This window comes from Amblyomma mixtum, chromosome 9 (genome assembly GCF_055824585.1).
Source record: "Amblyomma mixtum isolate Tamu chromosome 9, ASM5582458v1, whole genome shotgun sequence".
NCBI classification, from domain to species: Eukaryota; Metazoa; Arthropoda; class Arachnida; order Ixodida; family Ixodidae; genus Amblyomma; species Amblyomma mixtum.
Genome location: NC_143020.1, coordinates 55,433,026 through 55,455,017, shown reverse-complemented (window position 1 = coordinate 55,455,017; position 21,992 = coordinate 55,433,026). Strand labels below are relative to the sequence as shown.

The 21,992-nt window shown below is 51.7% G+C and overlaps 1 pseudogene; it reads left to right on the top strand.

The window, feature by feature from the left end:
* Positions 1-1,303: 1,303 nt before the first annotated feature.
* On the top strand, positions 1,304-21,423 carry LOC149329102 (uncharacterized; annotated as a pseudogene).
* The last annotated feature ends 569 nt before the right edge of the window (positions 21,424-21,992 follow it).

Sequence of the window (21,992 nt, the reverse complement as noted above, 5' to 3'; positions counted from 1 at the left end):
CATAAATACGGAAGAATGTGTGTCATTTTGTCGTAACGACAAAATTTTCTGTTCTATTGTACTGTTTTTCTGTTGTTCTCGCGCTACAACAAAGGACAGCACAACACTACAAAAAATCCTATTGTTAGTACGAATAATCCTGTTGTTACTACAAGTTCGTGGCCAAAAGTACTGAAAATCCTGTTGTTCGTAAGAACATTTTTGTTATTACCACAATTTCATGACCAAAAATACTGAAGAGCATGTTAGTAGGAACATCTCTGTTGTTACTACAATTTCATGGCCAAAGTACTGTAAAAAATTTGTAATAAGGGAGTAATTACTCATTGACATCTACCCAAGTGCTGCCGTAGGGCTATAAAGGAAAGGTATACAGCTTTCTCATGAGTAATTACTCCCTTATTACAAATCTACTCCACCTTGGGGGATTCCCCTAAGCATATGACCAACACTGTAAAAAATTTGTTGTGGCAGAAAATTTTCTGTTGTATTTTTTTTCGACTGGGCGATAGCGTGTCTGACGCATGTGTAGAGCTTTACCGGCGCTGATCCCGTTTCGAGACACAAACTGGGCCGGGATTGCGCGTGGAAAAGGCGTGACCCAAAATGGCGGCACAGTCGGAAATTACATCCACCTGCGTGGCGTTGACGAAGACGGAATACTTCGTACAATGGTCTCGTCTTTGCTGCCTTTATCTGCGCATACTTTACTGCGTAATTTCCACTCCCTGCCTAATATAGCCAAATAGAATAGGAGGGTGATAATTTCGGCTAACTTCGTTATCATTAGGCAAGATGGCTGCTCAAGGTCTCGTGCGCTGAGCAGATAATTATATAACAACAACAAAACAGATGACTGATGACATGGATATGGTTTGACAGTGGGACGAAAAAAACTAAAGGGCAGTAAATCAATCCGAGTAGATGACGCAGGGAGAGGCTAGATCTCGGGTGCTCTCTGGGCGAATATACGTCACGAACCCGAAACCAGACCCCTAATTGAGTTGCCCAATAGAGCTCTCCTAATTATCTGCGGCACCTCCCTTCGCTCCCGTGCAGCACGTGCGGGATCGCGTAAACCGAGTTCCCCAGAGAGGGGAAGAAAGGGGAAAGAAAAGCGGGAAATAGAATCGTGGACTAAAAGGAAAAAAAGAAGGCGCCAGAGGAAGAGAGGAAAGAAGAGATAAATTAGTAGAAACGCTATAATGGCGCTAACCTTGTCGGCGCTATCGCGATGACATTCGCTTCCTATTTTTTTCTCTCTGCTGGAGCTTAATTCATTTAGGAGCAGTGATAACTCTTCATGGAGCTGACGTCGGAGTTGCAGCAACAGGCAGCCAAGAGTGGGCGTTCAATGAAAGGCATGTAGTGGATTGGGCCTTTTCCTTTTTGCTTTCTTTTTAATTGAAAGAATAGAATTACAACATATATATCACCCATTAAAACGTCCTTTTGAAATTCTCTTAAACTTTTAGCTCCATGTGGAAGCTTTTTAAGGATAAAAGGTGTCGCGTAAGTGTGGTACGCAGTAATTAAAACCTTGAGCCTACTCCTGTCTTCCAAATATGGGGCAACCTGTTGTTTAAAAGAGCGTATGATACGATGCAATGAATAAATGCAAATAAGAAGCGCCGAACTCTGATTCGCTAATTAAAAGGCACATGAGATATATAAGGGTTATCACCCGTATATTATAAGGAGGGTGTCTTAAAAGGAAAGCTGCACTGCTTGCATGTACTATGGGTCAAGTACACGGGAAACCAACCAAGTGGTAAGAGCCATTGCATAACCCTGAGGTGGTATTCACGAATACGCCACACCTTAACCAAGTTGAATCAATGCAACGAGACAAGGAAGCTGAAAACACATGTGCAGAAGCAGCAAAAAAAAAAAACAGCATGGGTAGCCCGCGAGTACATCGCCTACTTCAAAGCTATCGAACCATACCGGACAATCCCACCAAATGGCCGCCCTAGTCCACACACTAAGGCACCTCAACGCCGCAGGACGGCCTTCGAAAGGTAGCGAAATGAAACATCTCAGGATTACTGATCGCTTCGTCGCTTGCAACCACCAAGGCTCTTGTGCGAGCCAGCCCGAGGTCAAGAACTCTCCCTGAAGTAGAAGCTCTCCTAGCACCACACATCTCAGCAGTAGTCATGGCTTCCACAACGACAGCCTCAACTGAACTAACTATTCGCAACATTTTTCGTTCATCCACCATATTCCATTACAACGAACACCGTTTGGGCTCGAAAGTTTCAGATTTCTGGCACCTGATGAGAGTATACACCTTCCCTTTCATCGACATCTCAGAATTTCGCGTCGAGAAACATTTTCAACTGCAAGGGTACTATCTTCACCACTCACAATGACTAGATAACGCCCGCAGATTAGTGATTACGTTCCGCAAGAATATTTCGACTTCTTTTGTTCATGTCCTGCCTCGCAGAGACAACGAACACGTGTGCGCCCTAATAGTGATTGGCAGGCAAGAGTACACTCTTACTGGAATAAACCTAAAGCTAGGCAGGCCATTTCACTGTTCAGGGCATCAGAACTTGATAGCCTGACGCCTTCACCACATATAATTTGTTGAGACTTCAATGGCCGTAATGATATTTAAGGCAGCTCGCACACATGTGCGCGAGGTGCAAAACTTGCAGACCTTTTTTCAACATTCAAATGAACCTCTGATTGAGGACATCGTTACCTATCTCGAGGCCCGACGACTGCCAGTTGCATCGACGTCACCTTTGTAACAAGTTCAGTTGCACAAAACTTTGCATGGTGGAGTGACGTGGAAACACATGGAAGGGACCATTACTCAGTCCTTGTATGAGCTGCCCATGCGCAGTTGTCACCATAGAAATTGCTTATAAAATCTACGGATTCGGACGCATACAAGGAGGCAGCAAGCAGGGGAATCACGACTGCCATCAGGAACGAGGGATTAGTCGCGACAATAGTCCACTGCCTGGAAACAAGTACGGTTGCAGTTTGCGGCCCTTGCGAGCCTGTCCTCGACAAAACGTCCAAGTTTCGCCTCCCAGAACCTCCTTCTGTACGGAGATGCTTGCGGATCAAGAGGCACATTGCTCTGTAATCTATGGCCCGCATTGTCATTCGCACCGACGCCGTTCACGTCATTCGCCTACTACGACGCATCCATCACACCCCAGAAATTTGCCAAAACATCTGTCGTCTAGCGGCACGCATACCGCAGCCAATCCTTATTGAGTGGGTCCCCCGTTACCACCTGAGCTCACAAAGCCGTGCAGATTCTGATACCTGATTTGCGACCCCAACCTCGCCTTTGCCTCGAGTCTTCACACTGGATGACACCACCCTCCTTTTAATAAGAAAGGAACACCTCCGGTGCCGCACACATGCCCTAATACCTACGCGTGCGGTAGAAGGAAAAAAGCACTTCCTGCACTGAGTTCACCACTAACTCGTCTTTGGCCAAGTGTGCAAGCGCTTAACTTTCATAATATTAATCAGACAAAGAAACTCCTGTCTCCAACCTTTCTCCACTGGACACTCTCGCCTCTCAAGACAAATCAGAGTATAGCAGGTGTAAATAGGACGAGACACATGCCACAAGCGGCGCTACTTCAAGCTGCTCTGACTTTCTTTTGCTGCGAAGTACTCTGTGCACATCCACAGCTTCAGACATGGCTGGACTTCTTAGGAGTCTTCCTCTTGCAGTCCTTATGTGCCCTAGACAGGCAAAACGTTTCCTCATCACCTGCAGTGGAAGCCATCCTCCACGGCAGCAGAGCCGCTCGGTATTAAAGAAGCTGTCTCCTATTCTCGCGTCAAAACCCTCGCCGTTGGGTTGTCTTCAAGGACTTTGAAAGAATGCTACAATCTCTTTCCAGCCTATTGAAGAAAAATAATCACCAGTAAATTTCTTTTGACATTAGTTACCGACATCACCAGGCTACTGCCGCAGGCTATTCTATTACATTTCAATGAATTCCAGCTCACTGTGGAATCACAGCAATCGAAAAAGAGAATAAAGCAGCTCCGAAGATGTCATCAAAACCGGAATTACACGCTGATTTACTTCACGAGCTCTGAGGCATCCCAAACAGAAAAAAAAACGCTAACGAAGGAAAAAAAACCGGCTGTGGAGCTTGTGGACACATCATAACCAGTTTCTGCACTCTATCGACCCACACCTCAGATCAGGACCGTCACCCATACTTTCTCGCCATCTGGGAGCTCCTTATGAGCTACTTCTCCTAAATGTTGCGTTCACCAACGCCTCACAGTTGCGTTCAGGTCAAGCGAACCGTCCGCACTGCGTCAACTGAGGCTTAGTAGAAACTGTAGAGCATATTTTGTTAGAATGCCTCCTATTGTCAATTAGGAACAGAGCTGGACGCTCTCTTTAGAGGGAAAGGAAGAAAGGTGCTCTACGCCATGAACCAAATGCCTAATCCCGGGCTTCCACGGCGCATGAGTCAACTTGCAACTGCCTTGCAACTTCCTCATTAGCGCCGCTATGTGTGCCCTCTGCATAATCTAGGGGAATGCCATTATTGCTATGACAACTCGTTAGTAATCTGTGACGTTAGCGCAGTTATGTTCCTTCCGGCGGCAGAATTAAGAGTGCGTAGGAGGCAGTGTCTTCAAGCCAATATGCAGAACGTTTTTAGGTACAGCGTATGGTGAGGAGCGCACACATTAAGGACATCTTATGGAATCACTCACCGAAGTACCTCTATAACTCGACTGTGTATCAAGATCCTTAGCCTGTCATAGGCAGCAGACATGCGCTATGAACTTTTTATTCCATTATTTAGATGTCATTGATCATCTAGACAAACTTTTATCCCTCCATTTAGCACTCTCAATGCACATTATCTATGCCGCGAACTTTGTGGAGCCATTTCCTACACCACTCATTCCATCTTTCTCTCGCCGAATTCCTTCCCCACGCAGAGTAGCAAGTGAGCGGATTTAAACGCCGGCATAATTCTCTGTTTTTTAATTAAAGATCTTCTCGCTCTCGTTACAGAGATGCACATATAGCGGAGAAAAATATAGCACACTCACAGAAGTCCCCTAAGCGTTAAGTGTGCGTGGTAATCTGAGTTCTCTCAGGGTTTTGTGGACGAAGTATACTGCGGAAGATGTCGCGTAGCTTAGAGGCCAAATTAATCCGGAGTCGATAACTAAGGCTCCCCTCATTGCCAAAACCTTGGCTTGGTTCATAACACTACACCACAACGGGCCCTTCATTTCCCTACCGTCGTCTGTTCAATAGCGCAACGGGGCCTCGGTTCTGGTAGTCTTGATACCCTAGGTAGCATAAGAGGGTTCTCTGTAAGCTTTCACCCTCATCTTTCGATTACGTACCACATGATATTTGCTGTAATACAGGATGCACTACATCTGCCGCTATGGACGAGGGGCACTGGTGTTGCGTTACGGTTACGTTACGTTAGGTTACGTTACACGCAACATACATACCCTCGAAAGTAGATGGGACAGCCGACACCGTAGCTCAGTTAGTAAAACACCGTACGTGGAATTCGGACGTCTTGGGTTGGGATCCCACAGACGCCATAGGGTTCTTTTGTAGCGTGAGCTACACTGGCCGAGGTTGAGCAGTTTCGCGCGGCTCCAGGAGAGCCATGCTGCTCATGCGTGTGGAGCAAGTGACATCACTACGTAAAGCTGGAGTGCCTCGGCCGCGCTCGCTCACCTTCCTTTCATTAAAATGTTCGGAGCGTAAAACGTTGACAACGCCAAGGCCAATGAACACAACGAACGCCGATGGCCTATGGCTTCAGCGCCGCGTTTCTGGCACAACCCTGTCAATGCCTGCAGCTCACATCTCTCTCTCATCACCCCACGTACCTATAAGCACGATTCAGGCGTCCAGTGACCCAGGGAGCCATTATGCGCACTTCCTTTCCTTAGAATGATCGGAGTGTAAAACGTTGTCAACGCCAACGCCAATGAACACAACGAACGCCGATGGCCTATGGCTTCAGCGCCGCGTTTCTGGCACAACCCTGTCAATGCCTGCAGCTCACATCTCTCTCTCATCACCCCACGTACCTATAAACACGATTCAGGCGTCCAGTGACCCAGGGAGCCATTATGCGCACTTCCTTTCCTTAGAATGATCGGAGTGTAAAACGTTGTCAACGCCAACGCCAATGAACACAACGAACGCCGATGGCCTATGGCTTCAGCGCCGCGTTTCTGGCACAACCTTGTCAATGCCTGCAGCTCACATCTCTCTCTCATCACCCCATGTACCTACAAGCACGATTCAGGCGTCCAGTGACCCAGGGAGCCATTATGCGCACTTCCTTTCCTTAGAATGATCGGAGTGTAAAACGTTGACAACGCCAAGGCCAATGAACACAACGAACGCCGATGGCCTATGGCTTCAGCGCCGCGTTTCTGGCACAACCCTGTCAATGCCCGCAGCTCACATCTCTCTCTCATCACCCCACGTACCTATAAGCACGATTCAGGCGTCCAGTGACCCAGGGAGCCATTATGCGCACTTCCTTTCCTTAGAATGATCGGAGTGTAAAACGTTGTCAACGCCAAGGCCAATGAACACAACGAACGCCGATGGCCTATGGCTTCAGCGCCGCGTTTCTGGCACAACCTTGTCAATGCCTGCAGCTCACATCTCTCTCTCATCACCCCACGTACCTATAAGCACGATTCAGGCGTCCAGTGACCCAGGGAGCCATTATGCGCACTTCCTTTCCTTAGAATGATCGGAGTGTAAAACGTTGTCAACGCCAAGGCCAATGAACACAACGAACGCCGATGGCCTATGGCTTCAGCGCCGCGTTTCTGGCACAACCTTGTCAATGCCTGCAGCTCACATCTCTCTCTCATCACCCCACGTACCTATAAGCACGATTCAGGCGTCCAGTGACCCAGGGAGCCATTATGCGCACTTCCTTTCCTTAGAATGATCGGAGTGTAAAACGTTGTCAACGCCAAGGCCAATGAACACAACGAACGCCGATGGCCTATGGCTTCAGCGCCGCGTTTCTGGCACAACCCTGTCAATGCCCGCAGCTCACATCTCTCTCTCATCACCCCACGTACCTATAAGCACGATTCAGGCGTCCAGTGACCCAGGGAGCCATTATGCGCACTTCCTTTCCTTAGAATGATCGGAGTGTAAAACGTTGACAACGCCAAGGCCAATGAACACAACGAACGCCGATGGCCTATGGCTTCAGCGCCGCGTTTCTGGCACAACCCTGTCAATGCCCGCAGCTCACATCTCTCTCTCATCACCCCACGTACCTATAAGCACGATTCAGGCGTCCAGTGACCCAGGGAGCCATTATGCGCACTTCCTTTCCTTAGAATGATCGGAGTGTAAAACGTTGTCAACGCCAAGGCCAATGAACACAACGAACGCCGATGGCCTATGGCTTCAGCGCCGCGTTTCTGGCACAACCTTGTCAATGCCTGCAGCTCACATCTCTCTCTCATCACCCCACGTACCTATAAGCACGATTCAGGCGTCCAGTGACCCAGGGAGCCATTATGCGCACTTCCTTTCCTTAGAATGATCGGAGTGTAAAACGTTGACAACGCCAAGGCCAATGAACACAACGAACGCCGATGGCCTATGGCTTCAGCGCCGCGTTTCTGGCACAACCCTGTCAATGCCTGCAGCTCACATCTCTCTCTCATCACCCCACGTACCTATAAGCACGATTCAGGCGTCCAGTGACCCAGGGAGCCATTATGCGCACTTCCTTTCCTTAGAATGATCGGAGTGTAAAACGTTGTCAACGCCAAGGCCAATGAACACAACGAACGCCGATGGCCTATGGCTTCAGCGCCGCGTTTCTGGCACAACCTTGTCAATGCCTGCAGCTCACATCTCTCTCTCATCACCCCACGTACCTATAAGCACGATTCAGGCGTCCAGTGACCCAGGGAGCCATTATGCGCACTTCCTTTCCTTAGAATGATCGGAGTGTAAAACGTTGACAACGCCAAGGCCAATGAACACAACGAACGCCGATGGCCTATGGCTTCAGCGCCGCGTTTCTGGCACAACCCTGTCAATGCCCGCAGCTCACATCTCTCTCTCATCACCCCACGTACCTATAAGCACGATTCAGGCGTCCAGTGACCCAGGGAGCCATTATGCGCACTTCCTTTCCTTAGAATGATCGGAGTGTAAAACGTTGTCAACGCCAAGGCCAATGAACACAACGAACGCCGATGGCCTATGGCTTCAGCGCCGCGTTTCTGGCACAACCCTGTCAATGCCTGCAGCTCACATCTCTCTCTCATCACCCCACGTACCTATAAGCACGATTCAGGCGTCCAGTGACCCAGGGAGCCATTATGCGCACTTCCTTTCCTTAGAATGATCGGAGTGTAAAACGTTGACAACGCCAAGGCCAATGAACACAACGAACGCCGATGGCCTATGGCTTCAGCGCCGCGTTTCTGGCACAACCCTGTCAATGCCCGCAGCTCACATCTCTCTCTCATCACCCCACGTACCTATAAGCACGATTCAGGCGTCCAGTGACCCAGGGAGCCATTATGCGCACTTCCTTTCCTTAGAATGATCGGAGTGTAAAACGTTGTCAACGCCAAGGCCAATGAACACAACGAACGCCGATGGCCTATGGCTTCAGCGCCGCGTTTCTGGCACAACCTTGTCAATGCCTGCAGCTCACATCTCTCTCTCATCACCCCACGTACCTATAAGCACGATTCAGGCGTCCAGTGACCCAGGGAGCCATTATGCGCACTTCCTTTCCTTAGAATGATCGGAGTGTAAAACGTTGTCAACGCCAAGGCCAATGAACACAACGAACGCCGATGGCCTATGGCTTCAGCGCCGCGTTTCTGGCACAACCCTGTCAATGCCCGCAGCTCACATCTCTCTCTCATCACCCCACGTACCTATAAGCACGATTCAGGCGTCCAGTGACCCAGGGAGCCATTATGCGCACTTCCTTTCCTTAGAATGATCGGAGTGTAAAACGTTGTCAACGCCAAGGCCAATGAACACAACGAACGCCGATGGCCTATGGCTTCAGCGCCGCGTTTCTGGCACAACCTTGTCAATGCCTGCAGCTCACATCTCTCTCTCATCACCCCACGTACCTATAAGCACGATTCAGGCGTCCAGTGACCCAGGGAGCCATTATGCGCACTTCCTTTCCTTAGAATGATCGGAGTGTAAAACGTTGACAACGCCAAGGCCAATGAACACAACGAACGCCGATGGCCTATGGCTTCAGCGCCGCGTTTCTGGCACAACCCTGTCAATGCCTGCAGCTCACATCTCTCTCTCATCACCCCACGTACCTATAAGCACGATTCAGGCGTCCAGTGACCCAGGGAGCCATTATGCGCACTTCCTTTCCTTAGAATGATCGGAGTGTAAAACGTTGTCAACGCCAAGGCCAATGAACACAACGAACGCCGATGGCCTATGGCTTCAGCGCCGCGTTTCTGGCACAACCTTGTCAATGCCTGCAGCTCACATCTCTCTCTCATCACCCCACGTACCTATAAGCACGATTCAGGCGTCCAGTGACCCAGGGAGCCATTATGCGCACTTCCTTTCCTTAGAATGATCGGAGTGTAAAACGTTGACAACGCCAAGGCCAATGAACACAACGAACGCCGATGGCCTATGGCTTCAGCGCCGCGTTTCTGGCACAACCTTGTCAATGCCTGCAGCTCACATCTCTCTCTCATCACCCCATGTACCTACAAGCACGATTCATGCGTCCACTGACCCAGGGAGCCATTATGCGCACTTCCTTTCCTTAGAATGATCGGAGTGTAAAACGTTGTCAACGCCAACGCCAATGAACACAACGAACGCCGACGGCCTATGGCTTAAGCGCCGCGTTTCTGGCACCACGTTGTCAGTGCCAACACATGTCGTGCACCGTGACACTGGAAAACCGGCCCATCCCGGAGGTAAACACTCTCCGGGTACTTGGCCTCCACATCCAGAACAACGGGAAAAACACACTCACCATACGGAAACTCAAGCAGACAACTGTGTCGATATCACACCTAATCCGCCGCGTTTCTGCACACCACCGGGGCATGAAGGAGCATGACCTATGTCGTCTCATTCATGCCTTCGTCCTCAGCCGCTTTATCTTCACGCTCCCCTACCTGAAACTCCATGCCGGGGAAATCTCCACCCTGGATGCCATGATTCGAACAGCATTTGACAGCATTACACCTACCCCTAAATACCTCAACCGAAAAACTCCTTCAACTAGGCCTGCACAATACGATAGGGGAGCTTATTGAAGCCCACCGACAGACACAATACATACGTCTCGCGAGAACCACCACCGGGAGACACATCCTACACACCCTCGGTATACGCCTACCAGTTACCGATCCCACACAGCTCCAGGTCCCCCGCCTCATTCACCGCGATTTATTTATTAAACCTCTCCCCAAAAACATGTATCCCACCTACCACGAACCCCGCCGCAGAGCTCGCGCACGGGCACTCCACAAATACTATGGCACGGAACCGTATGCCGTTTGGGTGGATGCCGCATGCACGGGCGAGGACGCGGTTGTCGCCATCACGAACCCCTCCCTCCAACCCATTGCCACCCTTCACATAACCCCTACTGCCACTTCGGAGGAGGCCGAAGAGGCCGCCATTGCCCTGGCCATCACCCGCACGGAGGCCCGATATATACTGTCAGATTCCAAAACTGCCATACTAAATTTTGCTCGCGGGAGAGTTCACGTCCCTGCATTTCGTATACTGGACTCCCTCGCCGCGCACCCGCCCCGCCATGTGGAGCTGATATGGGTGCCTGCCCACTCCGGGAATCCCGGAAACGAGGCCGCCAACGCTTTAGCTCGAGCTTCTCTCAACCGGGCACCGGCGGCCTCCGACCTGGGGTTCTCGCGGGAGCGCATGCACTCATTCAGTGAAATGACGCAGGCCTACAAAGCCGAGCGTCGGCTCTACCCCCCACCTCATCCTTCCCTCGACAATTACCATCAGACACTTTGGAGGCGGCTCCAAACACGCACTTTGCCCTCCCCTTATATACACTCGCGATATCACCCAGTCCACACGAACCCTTCCTGTACCCTCTGCCACCACCCCAAAGCCACTTTCGACCATATTCTTTTCCTCTGCCCGGCGGATCCTCCCCCGCGGGGCCTGGAGCACCTTACCACTTGGGAGGCTTGGGAGACCCTACTGCGCTCCGAGGACCCGGCCATGCAAGCCATCGCCACCGGCCGGGCTGCCAGCGTCATGAGCCTCCGGGACATGAACGTTTGAGTGCAGTGGGGCCGTGCGGGGGCCCAAGGACCGACGTGTCCAAAACTCCCTTGTTACAATAAAGTTTTCATCATCATCATTATCGTGCACACCTGTCATTACCGCCGCTTAGCTTAAAGCAGGGTTGAGGAGTCTCTTCCAAGAGGGCAGTTATGTGCCTTCCCTCTGTTTCAGGTGTCCACCGAGATGTGGACACCGAGATGTGGCCACCTCACGCTACGTATATCGTGGCACAGCAGAGCTATACCACTGCCAAATTTGATTGCGAAAGCAATACTACGCTCATGAACGGCCTTTCGCGTAGCGGCGGCCAGTAGCCACGTTTGACCTTTAGAATGACCTCTGACGTCATACCAGGGTGAGAGATGGGCTACTAAGTCGAGTCGTCGCGCAGCGGCGGCCGGTAGCCACGCGTGAATTAGAATGACCTATGATGTCATGATGATGATGATGATGATAACTTTATTTTCCGCCAGATAAGGAAGCCCCCTACTCCCTGTCCCCGGCACGCAGGCCTTGGTGACGGGGTCCGGGACCTCCGCGATTAGAAGCAGGCGAAGTGGTCTCGATTCCTCGCGGCTTCTTCCGCCAGGCGGATGGCTTGTTGCTGTGAAGCAGGGGCCTCGCTCCGCAGCAGGGCTTCCCAGGATTCTCTACAATTTACGTTTTCGTTAGCCCCTGGGGAGCTAGCGCATTCCCAGATTATGTGGTCGAGGGTCCCTCTCGCCTCACAGTGCTTGCGCTTATCGTTTTCTTTATCGCTATGAACATGATATGCCCAGACCTTCCCAGCTTGGAGGCGTCGCCATGCAATTGCCTCCCTATTGTTTAGACTTTTATCCGATGGTGGCACCAGTCTCCTCTGTAACCTATAGTTTTCAACAATTTCCGTATAATTTTGCAGACGCTCGTCCATGTTCCGGCCGTCGGGCGGCTCCACAGCTACCCGGAAGTAGAGAGCTCGGGCTAACTCGTGGGCCGCGTCGTTGCCAGGAATGGACGCGTGTGCGGGAGCTAAAATTAGGCTAACTTTTCTGTTTAGCTGTCTACTGGCCAGAATCCTTGCAGCTTCCGGCGAGATCCTACCCTTTCCAAAATAATAGATGGCCGTTTTGCTGTCGCTAATTATAAAATTGGCTTCCGTTCCAACGCAAGCGAGCGCTATCGCAACTTCTTCAGCTGTTTCCGCGTTGCGGCTTCTAATGGTGGCTGCCGATACGGGGGCACCGCGGCCGTCGACCACTGAGGCGACTGCCGCACCCGACTTGCCACTTGCTGCGTCCACGTACGCAACGAACTTGCTGTTCATCGGATCGAAGCGTCTGATAAGTGCTTCTGCTCTCTTCTCCCTCCTTTCAGTGTTGAATATGAGATGCATGTTACGAGGGAGTGAGGGAATGATTAGATTTTCTCGGCAATCCTGCGGAATGCTCGATTTCACTCGTAGCCCCCTGTCTGTTTGCAGGCCTACCATTTCAAGGAAGTGTGCAACACATGGGCCGACGTCTGCCCGGACCCTAAAAACGGTTTGGTTTGGTTTATGGGGTTTAACGTCCCAAAGCGACTGAGGCTATGAGAGACGCCGTAGTGGAGGGCTCCGGAAATTTCGACCACCTGGGGTTCTTTAACGTGCACTGACAACGCACAGTACACGGGCCTCTAGAATTTCTCCTCCAAAGAAATTCTAACCGCCGCGGCCGGGATCGAATTTCTTTGGAGGAGAAATTCTAGAGGCCCGTGTACTGTGCGTTGTCAGTGCACGTTAAAGACCCTAAAAACGTAAAGTGCCGCGGTTGTGGGGCGTCCTATGATGTCATGCCATGCCTAGTGACGTCATAGCGTGACGTCTTACAAGGGTAGAGATCGGCTACCAAGTCGAGTCGTTGCTTAAGGGCGCCCGGTAGCCACGCGTGACCTGTAGACGCGGCACACTGCATTCCCTCTTTAGACATGGCGCGCCGCGTTCCTTCCGTTAGAGGCGCTGCGCTCGCTTTCGCAACCTACCAGGCTTAACCAAAGCTCAGCCCCCGCCAATTTTTTCGTTGTTGCTAACTTCCAAAAGTTGCTGTATAGAACATGGACAAAAATTAGGAGTCACTTTGGCGACTAAAGTGGTGCAAGGCGAAAGCCTGAGTACAGCATTCTGCCACGAATGTGGTTGTGAATGATGATTCAAGTGCTACCAGCGAATGACGCGTCCTTTGGCTGTCTGCGTGTGTTACTGATGTGTGGTTAACATGTTAAGCTTCGCCTGTAAGAGTGGAACGCGACAGCGTCTTGCAACGCTGCCAGGGAGTCCACAGAACGCCATCGCCAATTCGGCTGTACGCGTTGCTGGACGGTAAATTTATTTTTTGAGGAAAGGAAATGTATCTCTCTCGCATATCTGGGTGGACACCTGCACCTCGCTGTAAGGGAAAGGGGGAAGATGGGAGTGAACGAAGACGCCGTATTAGCTAGACGCGCCTTTGTTCATTCCAAACCATTCAGCTGGCATTACGGAATGGCTAGCGTGCTCGTATCGCACTCCGGAGACCGTGGTTCGATTCCCCAACTCGACCAATTTGGTTTGGTTTGGTTTATGGGGTTTAACGTCCCAAAGCGACTAAGGCTATGAGAGACGCCGTAGTGAAGGGCTCCGGAAATTTCGACCACCTGGGGTTCTTTAACGTGCACTGACATCGCACAGTACACGGGCCTCGAATTTCTCCTCCAAAGAAATTCAACCGCCGCGGCCGGGATCGAACCCGCGTCTTTGGGGAGAGCAGCCGAGCACCATAGCCACTGAGCCACCGCGGCGGCTGACCAATTTCGTTCTCGGTTTTATTGATTTATGCGGTCTAACTAGAAAGGTTAATTGGGCTATTTCATATTTATATCATTGTATTTCTATCCATCGTGTTCTGTCATTCACCTGTCAAATGTTGGAACTGTCTAGGATGTTCGACACAACGTATATCAAACGAGCAACGTCGAACTGAGTGGGGAAGTGCGTGGTGGTGGAGCGAACGCGGCTGTGCTGGTGGACGCTTCGGTGTGTGTTCCGGCCGCCGGCTTGCGTCGGTGGCCGGTGTGTGACCTTTCCACGTGTTTTGTTAAGGTGTCCTTCGGCTGGCGGGCGCCTCATTATGGTGAGCCAGCCACCTACAAAGGCTCTGGCCTTTGATGTTGTCGTCCCTGAGGGGGCTAGTCCGGAGGATGTCGTCGATGCGACAGCCTCTGTAGTTGGATTGGAGGAAGTGTACTGCGTCCAGCACTTCGGTGGACGCAACTACCAAGTCACTGTGAAAAGTGAAGCCGCCATGGCTAAAATCGTTGAAGCTTCCTGCCTCACCATCGGCAAGGAACGCGTCGCCATCGTTCCCCTGAGCCCGCAGGTGACCCAGGTGACTGTTCTTTTTCTGCCCGCACGTGTACCCAGTGACGCCCTTGCCAAGGCTCTCTCCCCTTTTGGCAAGGTGCTGCACATTAGTCGCGGCGTCATGGGCTCGCGTCCCACTGTCACCACCGGGACCCGCTACGTGCGGATTGAAATGAAACCAGAGTCACCCGTACCCAACTACATCAAGGTCGCGGGCCACCGCGTGACGTGCGACTACAAGGGCATGCAGCGCGTTTGCCGGCGTTGCGGGTCCACTGCGCACTTCAGGGCACAGTGCACGGCTCCTTTCTGCGCCCGCTGTGGGGTCTTTGGGCACCAAGGCCAGGGTTGCGTGCTGCCATGTCGTCGTTGTGGTGATCCGCACGCTACTGTGGCGTGCGCTATCAAGCCCTCGTACTCGGAGGCTGCGGCCCGCCCTGCGCCCCCGCAGGCCGCTCAGGGAGCGGTTGAAGCCATCAAGGAGACCTGCGGATCCAACACCGCCGCCGTTACGGGTGCTTCCACTGCGTCTCAGCGTCGCTGCGTGGAAGAGCCGGAGTCTGCTGTTGATGCGTCCAGTGCTGCACCAAGCGAGCAGACAGTAAAGGTTCCTGCTGCGTCAGCCTCAGTCTCTCCGAGCGTCCCTGATAAGACAGGGGCCGAGCCTACTGTGTCCCTGGAAAAATCTGAGGCTGAGAACGTGCCACCCTCGGAGCCCGCGCTAGAGCCCGCGGCCAGCGTTGCGGTTTTGAGCAGGGACGCCGACATAGCTGAGGTCGACGGTGACGACAGCAGCTTGACGTCCTCGGCCTCTTCAGTCAACCTCGTCATTGACGAGACTGCCATCACGCCTGAGGAGGACCCGACGCCGCCATCGTCGTCTTCGTCATCGCTTGTACGAGAGCCAAGATCATCTCCAGACGCTGACCCTGTGCAGTCGCCGTCCTCTTCAACATCGAGGATCAGCGCTAGCACTTCTAGCGAAGAGTCTTCGGATATTGAGATGGTCGCTTTAAGTTCGAGCTTAAAGCGTCCACGTGCGTCGACTACGGACTCGGACAATTCTGCCGGTCGGCCAAGGAGGCCTCGTGCCTCCTCTGGTCCGACCCTCCGCAAAAAGTGAGGTGGTTTAGCGCCGTTCGCGGCGCGCTTTGTATTGCCTAAACATCACGACTGTTCAGGTTTCATTTTTCATTTCCAAAATGACTAACCTTCAAATTATTACTCTTAACGTGCAGGGGTTCCGCAGTGTTTTGAAGCAGGCAACAGTGGTCGCATTCGCTCGTTCCTCGGGTTGCGATATCGTCTGCCTGCAAGAAACCAATTTTTTTCGTCTCAGTGACGTGTTGAAATTCAAGCGTATACGTTTGGCGTCGATGCCTTCTTTTCGTACGCCAGCACGCGTTCTAGCGGCGTTGGCGTTCTTGTTTTGAACCGCTCACTGTTGCGCGATCATCATGTTACCTACGATGCGCTTGGACGCGTGTTGGCGTTCGACTGCACGTTTAACGCACTTCACCTGAGAATTCTTTGTATTTATGCGCCTGCGCATTCCAATTTGGTAAACGCATTCTTTAAAGATTTAGATGTGTATTTTCTTGGAGGGCGTAATGTTGTGATGTTGGGCGATTTCAAATGCGTGCTCGATACGGTCGCCGATGTACAAGGCCCTGGTAGGGGTAGGCCAGGCTGGAATGCGCGTGAGTTGCGCCGCTTAGTGAATCATTTCATGCTCACGGACGCGTATGAGCTCCTCTATGGCAACGTCTTTGTGTGGACTTGGCGTCGCGGGTTATCGTCGAGTAGGCTAGACAGAGCGTACGTTCCGGCGTGCCTTTCGCGGTCAGTTTGTGTAGCTAATGTACTGACGCTGCCATCCTCGCCGGTGCACATATCAGACCACCGCCCTTTTCTTCTATCACTCACGGTTCCGGCGCCTGCAGTATCACCCCATAGACCATGGCGGTTGGATGTACGCATACTTCACGACGCCAGCACTAAAGAGGGGCTCACACGGGTCTTGCGTTTTTCGGTTGTTGGGGCGGTGCCTGGTGACTGGGACCGTCTGAAGGAGCAGTGGCGTCACCATTGCGCCGCATCTGGTCGAGCCCTTAGGGCTCGCGTGTCAGATGAGGTGCGTGTGGTGACGGCGAAGCTACGTATTGCTCAACGCACCCCGTCGCCTTCGTCGCTTATGTGCGCATGGAAAGAGGAGCTTTCGGAGCGCCTACAGCGTCTTTTACGTGCCTCCTCTTTGACAGCGGCTGCATGGCGTTGTCGACGCAGTCCAACTGCTCATCCTGAGGTGCTTCGGTTGGCCCGCCAAGAGCTGTTGTACACTCAAGGTGCCCCTGCGTTTACATCTTCCGCCGGGGCTACGTCCCAACCAGGTGGCAGGAATTTCAGTGCGTTTTTTAGCCATTTCAGGGGTATTGCTCAGTCGGTCATTCTAGTTGATCGCAATGTCGTTTCCGCAGCCCCATTTTTAGCAGGCTTGCCGCAGGTTTCAACTGAACTCCATGACGGCCTTATGGCTGTGCCAACAACAGATGAAATCAAGGAGGCGTTGGACTCCATGAAACGAGGCTCAGCGCCTGGTCCAGACGGCCTTCCTGTGGAGTTCTATTTAGAATTTTGGGATATTGTGGGCCCTATTTTCTCGGAAGTATTAAAAATATGCTTTACTGAGCACGTATTTCCTGAATCATTCAAAACAGGCCGCATTGTCCTTATTCCTAAAAAGTCTCCTATGTCGACATGCCCGGCAGATTGGCGCCCTATCACCCTGCTAAATTCAGATTACAAAGTATTAGCAAAATTACTCGTTCGTCGTCTACGAGCTCTCCTCCCGTCACTTATTTCCTGCCACCAGGTTTGCTCCATCCCAGGCCGTGAAATACACAGTTTATCTTCTGTAACGCGAGACATCCTAGCGTATACTTTACGACGGCGCGCACAGGGTCTTCTTGTTTCCCTTGATCAGGAAAAGGCGTTCGACTTCTTAGAGCACGAGTACATTTACGGGATGCTGGATGCTTTCGGCTTCCCACCTTCATTCGTGCTTCTCATTAAAGAGATGTACAGAGATATTTCAAGCACTCTGTTCCTCGATGGCCGGGAAAGTACCGCATTTGATGTTCGCCGCGGCGTCCGTCAAGGTTGTCCGCTCTCCCCCCTTTTGTTTGTCTTAGCATTAGAGCCTTTCCTCTTGGCAGTCAATCGCCACTCCTTTATTAGAGGTCTGGCTTTGCCAGGCAGCGAAGCGGTACGCGTCACTGCTTATGCAGACGACATCACTCTGTACTTAGCTGATGAACGCAGCCTGCTTGAAACTTTAAATGTTTTCCGTGAGTACGCCTCCTTGTCTGGGGCTGCTCTTAATTACTCGAAAAGTTGTTACTTTTTTGTGGGGTCTTCCCAGACTCGTATTACATCTTCAATACCTTTGCAGTGGTGCGCGCAGATGCGCATTTTAGGTGTGACCTACGACTGTGCTGGAATATGGAATGGTGTGTGGTCTTCGGTCGTCGAAGACATTACAGCTCGTGTGCGAAGGACGCAGACATTCGAGTTGCCTCTGCTTGAGAGGCGCTACCTGGTTCAGTCCGTCATACTTGGTGCCTTCTGGTACCTCTGCTACACTGTTAAACCACCCCTCCGTGTCATAAGGCGAGTGCAGACTACAGTTTTTTCGTTCTTTTGGTCAGGCGGAACCGAACTTGTAGCCCGTGCTGTTCTTGGACAACCACGGGAGAGAGGAGGGTTTGCCTTTCCAAATTTGTCCGTCACGTCCTCGCTGTTAGCGTTGAAGAGTATTTTGCGTATCCTGCTAGGAAACGCGTCTCCGGCGCGAATCCTGGCTCGGTACTTTTTGGGCCCTTCTTTACGCTTTTTGGATCCGGCGGCCCCTGTTAATCATGGACCCCAGTCAGAGCAACCTACCGCTTTCTACGCTTCATCAGTGGCCTTTTACAGACATGTAAGAGCAGTAGCACCTGCTGTCAACATCGTTGCAGACCGTGTGGTGGACATTATGGGCACACTATTGTTACCTGTTGTGCCGGCGTCTCGCCGCTCACCTATGCGCCGCGTTCAGTGGGCGCGTTTAGCGTCGACACCTCTCCCAGATCATCTACGTGACTTTGTCTGGAAACTTGGCTGGGCAGTGCTCCCTACTTGTGACCGGTTAGAGCGGTGGGGTGTGTTACGCTCCAGTACCTGTCCGAATTGCCCGCTCCCGGAATCTAATCGCCACGCTACAGTCACCTGTGTTGTAGCGCGTGTCTTTTGGCGCGCGGTTCATGCGGGATTTCGTGGGCAGGGCATTTCGTGCTTCGTCTCCCGCGGCCGCTTCCCCAGCGGCCGTTTTGCTCGCCTGTTAATAGTTGCAGGTCTTTTTAGTTTATGGCGCAGTCGATGCGCCGCGGTCGCTAGTGGCTTTCGACGCCGCGCTGTGTGGCCAATTCTCGGCCGTCTCCGACGGGAGCTGATTAGTTTTTTGTCCGAGGAACTCTTTTTCTTGGGTGAGGAAGAGTTTCTCCGACAATGGTCATGCCCATTTATTTCTGTTAATAACGGTCGTCTTGTCTTGGTTTTTAGGCCAAACTGGCGCTAAAGTCTCCTTTTCAATGTTTCAATGACTAATTATCGACTTTTCACTCTTCTGTCAATCGGTATATGTGCATTCTTATTTTACATTGCCCATTCCTGTTAGTTACTTAGAAATGTTTACGGTACCTGTTTAATTGGCTCACCTTACATGCTTAATGTCATGTGTTTTTGTTAATGTGAATGTATCTTGTAACCTTGGCATGTGTACATATGTAAATAAATTTTTTCTAAACATCGTACTGTTTTTTCAGCGCGGACGCTGTTGACGCTGCGACGCGCGTCTTTCATTTCTTTTCCCCTGTCTTCTGACCTCTTCATTCTCCTCTATCTTAATTAGGCTAATTGATTAATTAAGCAATTAACTAAACTCAGTCCTACTTAGTTGGAGCATCACTATACGATCCTTTTGATTGGTTGCATGGTTACTAGCCAAAGTACAATTGGCCCCATTTGAAATTCGCGCACTGTGACGTCACGAGCATTTCGACCAATTGAAAAGCGTGACATTTTCTGTCGACAACTCCTGCTTACAACGATGAGGCATTAAAGGCTTCCGCCTTAAAAGTGCCCAACGCAATGATTGGACACCGCACACCACTCTCCTCTAGTTTCGAAACAGAAACGTAGCGTTGCGCGGCGGCCGACCAATCAAAGACGTGGAGGATAGAACATCCAGGGGGCGCTTTTCGCATCTTCACCCTTTACCTCCACGTTCCGCGCGCAACGAACGTATTGACAGCGCTGGTGGCTGACGAGTTGGTTCAGTCAATCAGTTGAATGGCATGCTGAAGCACTGCGTTCGTTACCGTTCTGATCTGACGTGCTCCGCAAGAAAGTGCCAGGTGCAGCCTTTTGCTTCTGTGTAAATCACTGCGACTACTAAAGCCACAGAGGAGCTTGCGAAAGAACTTGGTGACGTCAAGTGAGTGATCCGCGCTTTGCTTGTTGTCAATAGTGCCTCTACCAGATATGCTACCTTCTGTGAAGGACTACCGTGCACAGGAGGCCGGCACAGTACGGCACAGTACGGCTTCGCCTCGATGGAAGATTGCCTGGAACGGTTCCGATCGACGGCGCAGAAGGAGACAGCCCTGCCACAAGCCACTGACAGCACGTTGGCGCAGTACCCGGAGGGCATTTATGTACTGCGCTTCGCGGAGTCGTATGTACGTGAGTAGGGCCGTCGGTCGGCATCGAGAACCGCACAGCTGCTGCGCCGCTGGGCCCGAGTGTTATTGCGTGCAGAAGCCCGACTCTTCGGTCGACTTCATCCTTCAGCCGGGCGTCTGTTCGGACGCCGTGTTACTGCCTCCCGGACCTCTACCCGCCCCGTCTTCTGCGCGTGTGGCCGAGGTGTGTGGCAGCCCCGTCGTACTGACGATGGTTCTGCTGGCATCGGAGAAGAAGTCACCGTTCATTGTGACGGCGTCCTTGGATCACATCTACGGGCCGACGGCGTTTGAACCACCTTTTGACGGGGAACCATGGTCGCCCCTGTGCCGCACTGTGCGCGAAGACTTGGCTCCGCGCCCGTGTGGTCACCGTGACAGGCGATCACCGGTCGCAGCTGGGTGATCACCGGTCGCTCACGCCACATCGGCTGCGGCTTCTGGCGCCACGTTGTCCCGAGCTGCCCGCACTGTGCACGGTGGCGGCAGTCACGTTGCCGCTGGAAACGAGAGCATGGTGCGAGACGGCCGGCGAACGCCTGTTCCAGCTGATCCAAGGTTGCCAGCTGACGTGCCTCTTGGATGGGACGCGTGAAGCTGCACAATGAGCAGGGACTGTTGCTGACGACACAGCTGGCCGGCGAAGACCTGTGGAAACGTGCCTGGTGACCTGTGATACTCGAAATCAGCGCTGTGTGGCTGGAAGAGCAGCGCCACATCTTTTCGTACGACCTGTCACGGCTGATGGGCTCGGAGAGTGACGGTGGAATGGAAGGACTCCAGCGCCGTAGAATCCGCTTCTAATGCGTGTGCCTGTATCGCGACACCGAGCCATGGCGTACCCTGGTGCCGGTGCTTGGAAGCAGCGTACAGTGCGCATCCTCCAAGCCACGAATCTTGCTGATGCCGTGAATGTGCTCAGCTATCCACACACTATTCGCATTATTCGCACTTCGGTACTATGATAGAAGATAAATAATAATAATTATTGTTGTTATTATTATTATTATTACTTGCTAGGCTTCAAGACAGCTAATTAGAAACGGGAAGTGTTGTCATATTTCTGACGGAACGTAACCTTGTTCCGGGACTAGACAGTTGGGCCATGAAGTCAACTTGATGTTTCAGGTTACATACTGAAGCAGCATTCGAGGTATTCATTTCACCGTTTTTTAAAGAAAATGTGCAGTGTACATTCTTGCACGGTGCCTTGTTTTTCATCCCAATTTCTTCAATTTTTATTGCCTACTCTCTTCTTCCTATGCTGTTTCCGTATTCCTGCCACTGCACACCGGGTGCCCGCATACGTGGTTTTTCAGCTAGACCCCAGATCATGGCTCATTGACGCGATAGAGTAAGCTGCCATGAACGTGTCAGCAAAGTTTCATGGTATTTACTGCTTATAGTGTGCGAAGTGAACTCTACTTCATTCCTTGCAGCGCGTTGTTGCATATGTATAGCGCTGCCATCGTTGTCATCATGGAGCCACGGTTGCAACGTCAGTCCATGCACCACTGCTCGAGAAACAGCAGGC